This window comes from Lepidochelys kempii, chromosome 11 (assembly GCF_965140265.1).
Source record: "Lepidochelys kempii isolate rLepKem1 chromosome 11, rLepKem1.hap2, whole genome shotgun sequence".
NCBI classification, from domain to species: Eukaryota; Metazoa; Chordata; order Testudines; family Cheloniidae; genus Lepidochelys; species Lepidochelys kempii.
The window spans coordinates 29808774-29819533 of record NC_133266.1 but is presented as its reverse complement, the minus strand read 5'-3'; the positions used below and the strand labels follow the sequence as shown (position 1 = coordinate 29819533).

The 10760-nt window shown below is 41.0% G+C and overlaps 1 long non-coding RNA gene across 1 annotated transcript; it reads right to left on the bottom strand.

Annotated features, from left to right (window-relative positions):
* Positions 1 to 3240: 3240 nt before the first annotated feature.
* On the bottom strand, positions 3241 to 8107 carry LOC140895291 (uncharacterized). Its single transcript, XR_012154162.1, has 3 exons — positions 8022 to 8107; positions 4720 to 4771; positions 3241 to 3628 (listed from the first exon to the last, which is right to left on the bottom strand). It is a non-coding gene; the product is annotated as an uncharacterized lncRNA (long non-coding RNA).
* Positions 8108 to 10760: the final 2653 nt, after the last annotated feature.

Sequence of the window (10760 nt, the reverse complement as noted above, 5' to 3'; positions counted from 1 at the left end):
ACTCTGAAAATATTTGTTTTATTAATGTGATTTAATAAAAAAAATCAAATCCATTTTTAGATTTCTAATGAGTCAATCAGAGTGATATCTGCTGAGCCTGTAATATCTGTTATTGTTTTAAAAAAAAGTTATGACCAGACAGGATCAAGACAATCACAAGTTTACAAAGTCTTTTTATTTGCTGAGATCTGAAAAGCTTGGGGTTCTGGGCCAAATCCAGCAATCCTTAAATAGGCAAAACATCCTTATTTTCACAATACTGTTGTTCTGTCTCACTGCTTTCTTCACAAGGTTTTACTGAGTACCTGTGCTATAGTATCATTATACATTTGTAATAGGCCTTTGCTTTGCTGAGCATGTGCAATTACAGCTTGTTTGGAATTCCATGCAGTGGTATTAAAAGCTCAGTGAGATGTGCCCACAAGTAAGAGATGTGTTGTATTCATGGATTGGGAAAAGGATGGATTATTCATTTTTTCTTTTTCTTTCCATTTCTTTCTTACAGACCCAGAAATCTCTCTTACTAATTTCAGTGAGAGATGTTTAAAGCTAGGTGGGAAAATGAAAAAAAAAAAAGAATATGGAAATTGTATTTTATTTCTGATTTTCATCAAAATTATGAAAATTTTCACGTAGTTCTAGAGATTTGTTTGTGCCATTGTCCCAAAACCTAGGACTTCAGATCTATTATTTTTGTGACCTAGAAAAAACAGCTATTGCATTGCCAGTAGAGTAAAACTAATACGCTGCATGTAGCCGGACAGTGCCAGCAAATGTCTTTTTATGGATCATTTATTCACAGGATAAATAGCCTTTTAATAATACAGAACTTTCAGAACATGCTTCTCAACATACAATTAAAAGAGAAGTTCCTGGAATGAGAAACAACATCAGAGTGTGAGTGCATAAAAACAAATTATTTTGTGCCACACACCTACCCCCCCCCCCACACACACACACTCTCTCTCTCTCTGGCACATGCACACACGCACAACTTGGGTGTTACTATCCTCTTCAGGTTGAGAAATTTATCCGTGTGTCAGATGACAGCACATAAAATGCTATAATGGAATTTTATTTGCGGAATATTCTTTTCTTTTCTTTTGTATTCAGATCTGTGACACTAGTACTAGGATAATATTTCATTTAAACGTTGTGCTAGAGAATCTGTTCCAGCCAGGACTTATTATATGGCTACTATTTAATAAAGAAAACACAATAGGGACATATTCTCATGAAGCCTAATGTATACATATAATATCCATTATAAGCATAGGCTGGAACTTGGGTGTTGGGGTGCTGCACCCCCTGGCTTGAAGTGGTTTCCATCATATACAGGGTTTACAGTTTGGTTCAATGGATCTCAGCTCCCCAACTGTACAAATTGTTCCAGCCCCCTTGATTATAGGGTGACCAGATAGCAAGGGTGAAAAATTGGGACGGGGTAGGGGGTAATAGGCACCTATATAAGATAAAGCCCTAAATAATGGGACTGTCCCTATAAAATCGGGACATCTGGTCACCCTACCTGATTAAAAAGTAGTAATCTGAGATACTTCTGAGATCAGATACGCACAGTTCTTTCTGTAATTAATGCTTTTTATTAGCCAACCAACCAAACATGAACACTTTACAATATTTTACATTACAGGCCCTGGGCATATTGGTCCTCTACTTGCATTACTGCATCTATCAATACTTATACAGTTATGCCTTACCTATATATGTGTATGGCTGACTACAGTCAGCTGCATTAAAGCACCTTTGTTCTGCTTCTCCAACACAAAGCTTCCTCAAACCTGTCTCACTGGGCTCCTGGAAGCTCTAACCTGCTTAGTGCAGGGGAGGAATATTTGGGAAGTGAAGAGTCACCATAGCAGCTTTTATGCCATCCACCTCTCCCTGTGGCAATGTGCCATGGATGGCTGAAAGGGAGCATGCAGGAGGGGTCCTGGCATCCCAGCATCCTGGACCAGCACTTTGGTGCTACAGACAGCTGGTACAGTTTTAGAGCTGCCCTGCACCAAGCACAATGTATCAAAACGTCAGTGGGTCTACTCATATAAGTAAAGTTAATCAAGTTTGTAAGCATTTGCAAGATTGGGGCTCAGTCAACAGGAGTTTGCCATTGACTCAGTGGCAAAAGGCCTAGATTCACTCATATTTGGGGAATATTTTTATTATGGCAAAAACTGTGCTAGGTACATCACAAAGAGCATAGAAAGACATGGTGCCCCAACAACCTTACAATCTAAATTTAAGTAATGACTTGCAAGTAAGGGTGGAGCTGGGGCAAAGGACAAGGAAGCGTATGTGTGTTGTCCACCTACAGTAAGGTACTTAAAAAGTGCATTCTGATTCTAGGTGTTACTGGTTATAGTGGAATTCTTCAGTTTAAGAATAGGATAAAGCACTAGAACTGGCTACTGCTAGCTTTTTAAGTTTTCCCTTTGTATGCACATATATAAAAATATGTGTGCGCGTGTGTGTATAAGTGAAAATAATTAACTCCCTAAATGAAGGAATCACAGAGAGAATGAGTTTTCATGGGAAATTTTATATGAAAGCATGTTAGTTGGATGGTCCAATTTGGGAGATTATTGCAGGCATAGCATTTCACATGAAAATTAGTACAGAGATGATTTTTTGAGAAACAATTACACTGATTTTAATGACAGGTTTCAGAGTAACAGCCGTGTTAGTCTGTATTCGCAAAAAGAAAAGGAGTACTTGTGGCACCTTAGAGACTAACCAATTTATTAGAGCATAAGCTTTCGTGAGCTACAGCTCAAAGCTTATGCTCTAATAAATTGGTTAGTCTCTAAGGTGCCACAAGTACTCCTTTTCTTTTTACTGATTTTAATGGAGTTGTGCTAATTTTTGTCACCTGTGAATTTGGCCGTTAGACTTTGCAATCTTGCATAGCTTGAGCCACAGAAAAAAAAAATTAACCAGACCAAAATCTTCAGGAAATCTTCTGTTTTTGATGTGGAAATGTCATGGTGCAGTTTCGCTCAGTTATACACTATACAGTGAGCTCACATTTACAGTGTAGTCACTTTTTCCTGCTGGAGCATTCTTGGCAACAGTTGAGTCTCTCACATTTGTGTGCTGGCCACGACATGTCTACTTTATTTAAAAAAAATAAAAGACAGCCTATTACTATTCAATAACGGTGTTTTGCAATCCTACTCCAATTATGATTATATGTGAAAAAGATAATAGCACAATTTCTCACTATTAACTCTTGTAGTTAAGAATTACAATGAGTTACCATTGTGTTTTTATTACAAGCCTGCTCAACAATGGGAGGCAATTTGGAAAATGGTTGAGGCAACAGCTGCTATGATGATCCCACTAAGAGAGAGATAACAAATATAGATTGGCTCCATAGGCCACAAGTTGGTTCTTAGCCAGGATATCTGGGGCATCACATTCCGGAGTCATGTTAAATTAATGCATTTTTCATTGCACTCTACATCAATATCACTCTTGTGTATTGCTCCTTGTCATTAAGTGCATCACTGTGGGTTTTCAGTAGCTGGACTTAGGTGCTTAACAATTTGACACCCAAATAAATAGCACACCTCCAATCTTCTTTACCTTGTTTTTTGTTTCATCATTTTGCCTGTAATAAAAAACAGAGGAAAAGAGAATAAGCCATGAGCTTTTCAGAAATAATTTATTGGGGGACTTTAGATGGATCCTGGTGGCATAAATAGCTTCCTCACACAGAGAAATAAAAATGGTTTTAATAAAGTGAAAGTGCAAAGATTACTGTTGGATATTTCTGTTATTTCCCCAAAACTTTGTGTTTCCTCAAGATAATGCTCTGAAAGTTACTGTGCATTTCAAGAACTTATTAACAAAATGGTTTTATGATCTGTTATGCCCCAATAGCCAAAACACATTTTGCTGGGGGGAGAGAAGGGTGAGAAATCAACCTTGCAGAACTTTAAATATAAAATTTAAATGACTGTCATACAAAAAATGTAACAGCAATTGGAGGACACTAATTTGAAATCCTTTATGAGGTTGTAGATATATAGATGAAAAATTATGCATACCTGAGGAAAGAAGCAAGCTTAAAGATATTCTGAAAGGGGAATAAAATGTGTTTATCCCTTTTTTTCTTCTTTATAATGTGTACCTTTTTTCAAAAACACTAGTATAATTTCTACTTGTTTTCTACATGAGACTGTCTTGCCTACCCTGCTTTGCCAAAGACTCTGTGGACTATTGGAGAATTGGTTGGATCAAGTATTCACAACAGAAAGAACTGAGGGAAGTGTTTCTTAGTCAGATTGTTTAAAACTCTCTGCAGCAAACTCTCCATTCCACCCAAGCTCCAAATGACAGGGGGAAGCTAGAGGGAACCATTTGTGCCTCCCGGATCTTCAGTGCTCTGGTGTCTGTGCATGTTAGAACTGTGCAGGAGCAGATCTATCTTAAGCCAGTGAAGGATTAGGTGTAGCAGAGCTGAATTCCACCCCCCGCCCCGGCCAATGCCTCCATCTCCTTATACAAGTGATAAGAGTGGATGAGCTGTCTCCTTCAGCTTTACATCTGTGAAGAGTTTCTCAGAGGCTACTACCAGACAATTTAAGGCCACTTTGCTCTGAATAATCTGTTTTTATTTGTTTGTTTTGCTTATGTTAACCTCTATTTTTAAATAAATACTTGAGAAAAAGGATGTCTTTTATATTCAGCACCTCTCACCTGAGAGCTGAGAAAGCTCTTGCTCCAGTTCTCTGATCCTCCAAGTAGTTCTCTAGCAAAATCAGGGAGACAAGATGAGATATTAATAACTGACTTTAGTGGGTTTTGGATGAGGTCCTTATTGGGTAATCTTTAAATCTCAGGATTTGAGTCTGTTACTGTGTTACTGGAATTTCTTTCTTTTTCTGTTTCTTTTTAACATTATAAAAAAATAAGAGAAATTTAGCGTGTGTTAGTGTAACACCGACTTGTCAGGATCTAACCTAGAACCTCTGGAGCTTAGTACATGAGCTTCTACTGCATGTGCTAAAAGCCCTATGGTCCTTAGCTAGGGCTGTAGAGCCGATATCTCTCTCTCCTGCTGTCTCTCTTTTCCCTCCTCCCCCACCCTGGAGGCACTAGGTGGGACAGAACACCACAGCCTGGACGAGTGTGGGTTACATAAGCATGTGCACACTTGGTATCAGCACATACAGGATGCAGCCTCTAATTAAAATATATGCAGAAGTATATTAATATATCTAACTTAGATTGCAAGCTTTTTGGGGCAGAGACATAGTACAATAGGGCTGGGTCCTCTAGGTGATACCTCAGTACAAATAATAAAGTCATTTGGTTATGGGAGCATACAGATCTTGCTCCTCTCTGCTATGTATGTGTGATTAGATGTGGTATCTGTTGGCCTGGTTTTCAAACCAGTGACCTCAGTTTTGCAACAGTGCACCTTCATTTGCCTTATTAGTGTTTCTCCTGACTTATGCCATTGCAATCAAGCTCCAAATTAGACTGTGTGCGTATAGGATTAAGGCCTGGAATGGATATTGATTATGTATGGCACATATGATGGATTTTGTTTTGTACTGTTCATAGACTGGATTGTGCAATTACAGTCTGTCCTGTGTAAGAGCGGTGAGGGTGTGCGCCACCCCAGAAGCACTCAGAAAAGAAATCATGCCTCAGAGAGGCGAGATTCCTTCCTTGCACTTCAGGGAGAACATGCTGTTGGTCCTATTCAGTAGCACATTCTTACTCTGTTCTCCTACCTACCGCTCGCTGGATCAGCTGTGTTTGCTGGTCTGTTGGGGTTGGAACCAGAGCCCCACACATTCTCTGTCCCACTTCTCCACTGCCTTCCCAGCAGTTTATGTGCAGTGAGGGTTCTTAATCCTGTTTACACCCTGATGTGGCTGTGAAGTGCAGGCTGCTGTCTAGGTCTTTAACAGTATAGATCAGGACTAAAGCACTATAAGCCCTCTAACTGTGGTTCAAAACTGGTTGTCAAATATTGTGCATCAGAACCAGCTTGCATAGGTCCTAAAGTTCAGAAGGGATCAGGCTTCAATTAAACTCGTCTTCTCATGTTTGAATCTTATAATAGAGTTGCCAACTTTCTAATGGCACAAAACTGAACACCCCTGCCCTGCCCCGAAGCCCCACCCCTGCTTGCTCCATCCCCCCTCCATCCATCACTCACTCACTCTCCCCCACCATCGCTCACTTTCACCGGGCTGGGGCAGCAGGCTGGGTGTGGGGGTGGTGGTGACAGCTCTGGCTGGGGGTACAGGCTCTGGGGTGGGGCTGGGGATGAGGGATTTGGGGTGTGGGAGAGGGCTCCAGGCTCAGGCATTGAGGTGGGGGGGGGTATGAGCTCTGGGCTGGGGGTGTGGGCTCCTGGTGGGGCTAGAAATGTGTGGGAGAGGGCTCTGGGCTGGGGCAGAGGGTAGGGATGCAGGAGGGGTGAGGACTCCAGCTGGAGGTCCAGGCTCTGGGCTGGGGCCAGAGATGAAGGTTTGGGGTGCAGGAGGGGGCTCTGGGCCAAGGGGTTTTGAGTGTAGGAGCGGGCTCCAGGCTGGGGCAGAGTTTGGGGTGCAGTGGGGGAGTGAGGGCTCTGGCTGGGGATGTGGGCTCTGGAGTGGGGCCAGGGATGAGGGGGCTGGCATGCAGGAGGGGTCTCAAGGCTGGGGCAGAATGTTGGGGTGTTGGGGGGGTGCAGGCTCCAGGAGGGAGTTTGGGTGTGGGAGAGGACTCCAGGCTGGGGTGCGGAAGGAGGTGTGGGGTCCCGGTGGCGCTTACCATGGCTCTCAGGAGGCGACCGCCAGGCCTCTGCAGCCCCTAGGTGCCTGCAGGCACTGCCCCTGCAGCTCCCATTGGTCGTGGTTCCCAGCCAATGGGAGCTGTGGAGCCAGCACTTGGGGCGGTGGCAGCACGTGGAGCCTCCCTGGTTGCACATGTTGCCTGGTTGCACAGGGGCCATAAAGACCTGGTGGCCACTTCTGGGAGCCGTGCAGAGCTAGGGCAGGCAGGGAACCTGCCTCTAGCCCCAGATCCCTGCTGTGCTGTCAACTGGACTTTTAGTGGCCTGGTTGGTTTTGCTGCCAGGAGCCTCCAGGGTCCCTTTTCGACTAGGTGTTCAGGTTGAAAACCGGATGCCTGGCAGCCCTATCTTATAATGGAACCTTGGTCAAGGTATAAGGTCACACAGGTGTACTGGTTCACAGGACTCAGAACTAGGACCATATTGAAAAGTATCAATGTAAGTTTTCGTTAGAATATAAGGGAGAGGAGAGAGGTAACTTAGGAAACAAATAACTTTCACACAGAGATTTAGTAATAAATATGGAGGAGAGAAGGATGAGAAGTGGAGGAGAGTGATACGGTCCAAGTCCTGTTCCCTGTAAAGTGTGACATGGGGTCTAGAATCATTTTGCTGTAGTATTTACCAGGAAGTGAGTCCTTCGCAATCACTATTACAAGAGATGAACTATGGTGTAAAATAATGCGGGAGATGTTGGAGGGGCAGGATGGGCATGGTGGTGGTGCTCCAGAGCCAAAGCAATACTGCTGTCATGAAGACTTCAATGTAAATGCACCTATTACTGCTGTGTATCATCATCAGAAGCCAGGTGTCAAGGTTCCTTCCCTACTCTGAACTCTAGGGTACAGATGTGGGGACCTGCATGAAAGACCCCCTAAGCTTATTCTTACCAGCTTAGGTTAAAAACTTCCCCAAGGTACAAACTTTGCCTTGTCCTTGAACAGTATGCTGCCACCACCAAGTGTTTTAAACAAAGAACAGGGAAAGAGACCACTTGGAGACGTCTTCCCACAAAATATCCCCCTAGCCCTACCCCCCCTTTCCTGGGGAAGGCTTGATAATAATCCTTACCAATTGGTACAGGTGGACACAGACCCAAACCCTTGGATCTTAAGAACAATGAAAAAGCAATCAGGTTCTTAAAAGAAGAATTTTAATTAAAGAAAAGGTAAAAGAATCACCTCTGTAAAATCAGGATAGTACATACCTTACAGGGTAATCCGATTCAAAACGCAGAGAATCCCTCTAGGCAAAACCTTAAGTTACAAAAAGACACAAAAACAGGAATGTACATTACATCCAGCAGAGCTTATTTTACAAGCCATTAAACAAAAGAAAATCTAACTCATTTTCTAGCTAGATTACTTACCAACTTTACAGGAGTTGTAAGGCTGCATTCCTGTTCTGTTCCCGGCAAAAGCATCACACAGACAGACAGAACCCTTTGTTCCCCCACCTCATTGGTCATTTTGGGTCAGGTGCCAGTGAGGTTACCTTAGCTTCTTAAGACTTTACGGGTGAAAGGGTTTTGCCTCTGGCCAGGAGGGATTTTATAGCACTGTATACAGAAGGGTGGTTACCCTTCCCTTTATATTTATGACAGACACCAGGTCTGAAGGGATCTTAAACCCAAGAGATGCCATGATATTTTTAACTCCAACTTGGAAAGCAAAAGCTAGCTTGGTTTAACATCTAATCAGAAGGGCAGAACACCTGGTGAGACAGCACCCCCAAGTCTTGCACTGCAGGTTCATCGTTTGAGGGCAGTAATGAAGTGCCTACCATGGCATTTCTTACATAGTTCAGTGTGAGTATTGAGTGTTCCAGGAATAACAGTACAGGCCCAGAATACATAGTTATACCAAGAATATGTCTCATTGAATGTATTATTTTTGCTAGCTCATGTTCAACATGTGACTAAGAAACATAAAGAAAAAACAGAAAAGTTGAATCAAGAATTTTCATCTTTCATTTTTTTCAGTGATAGGCTTTCACAATGCAAATAGTATGTTGGAAATATTCTCAAATAACTCAGCACCAAGAATGATTTTCTCTCCAAAAACATTTAATCAAATAAAGAAATTTGTGCAGAAAGTGGTGATATTCAGCTTCTCAGGAAAAGCCTTTTATATGGAGAAATATCATTGTATAGTTTTCTTTTTCCCAGAATAATATAAATATATATTTTTACAATGTATGTTTAAAACTTGTAATCTTTAATTTCAGCTTCTCTGTAGAAAAATTCCTTCTGTGTAAATACGTTCTTAATGGTGGGACACGATGTTTACAATTACTTCCCCCAGAACAGAACTTGAAAGACTGCATCTACAACAGATAGTGTAATGGTTCTAGCTAAGAAGTTTCCTTGATAGTCTTTATCCACTTAGCTATTTCATGCAATTCTTTAGTGTTTTGAAAGAAGAGTTTCAAAATACTGTAGCGATATTTGAACCTTAAAGGAGTCAGAAGTTCAGTTTGTCAAAGTTGGGCTGCTTATCTGAATTTCATGCATATTCAGCAATGAGCTGGTAATCTCATAAATTCCTGATGACATTTCTGTTACTTCCTGTTTTTAATCTACCCAGAAAATGCATGATTTACTAAATGCCAGAGTTTGTGTTTGTTGGTATAAAATATTTTTAAAGAGAAAGTGTTTCTATTTTTATACAAACTGAATACAAATGGAGCTATTCTTTTTGTTAAAATACATCCCAATTTAAAACCAAGACATAAGATGGTTAAGAAAAGCTCCACTCAGCCCTGAAAAGCTTTAAATAAATATTTTCCCTTTCTTTCTCCTTAAAAAGTTCATATCATAAAGCTGTTGGTGCTTAAACAATTATGTAAAATAAAACAAAATGGGGATGAGTATCAAAACAATAAACCTCCATCCATCCAAGTGCACCCTGAATATTATCAAATCAAGGCCATGTCATATCAAATGGACAGTGAGCCCCTAGTTAAAAGATACTCTCTGAAGAACCACTTAAAAAGAACAGATTCAGCAACTTGGCCAGGTATTTGTGACTTTTACCCTCATAGTTTATCCATTTGGGAACTCAAGCCTTGATTCAGCAAAGTCAATGGGACTACTTTTGTTTAATGTGCTGTTCCTAGATTAGGACATCTGTGACTGCCTTCTTTTTTATTTTATATAAAAATAATTTTGTGGCTATTGTGTTTATAAAATTCCTGAGATTATATAGGTAGAAGTTTGCTGCCGATCAGATTATGGCAACTGTGTTAAAGCAACCAAAATTATTGATTTTTAGAAAGGAAGACTATTAATTTAAAATTTAAACCAGGAGCTCAGTCCTAATGCTGTAATGCAATATCATGGCCCAATCACGTACAAAAATCCATCACTGGATGTTTTTAAGAATAGAATGGTCAAAAACCTATCTGGGTGATCTAGGTTTACTTGGTCCTGTCTTAGCACAAGGGGCTGGACTTGATGACCCTTCCAGCCCTACATGTCTATGATTCTGTATTTACTCACATGAGTAATCTTATTGACTTCACTGCAGTGGTTAATGGGAGTAAGGATGTGCAAGATCAAGTGCTTAGACGTAATACTTTTCACTGTTCCATCTATTTGAGCTCTTATACTGAGATTCCATCTGCTTATTTTTGGAACGGTGAATGTTCAGATTACTAACAGTCTTCTGCCTTCTGCCCTACTCAGTGTAGCATTCAAAGATAGTCACCCCAGTGTCTTGGCTAACTCTTTGTTTTTCAAAGCACCATTACAGATTAATTGGCAGTAATACAAATACTCGCTGCTGGAGACAATATGTTACTGAGCACATTAGTGGGCCTTGACTACATATTATCACTTCACTACTAATACATGCAGATAATTATCTCCTTAGCCATTGGTTTCAACATGATGAAATATTATATGAATAACTTAGTCCTACAGTCTGTCTGAAGTTCCCTTGTTTCA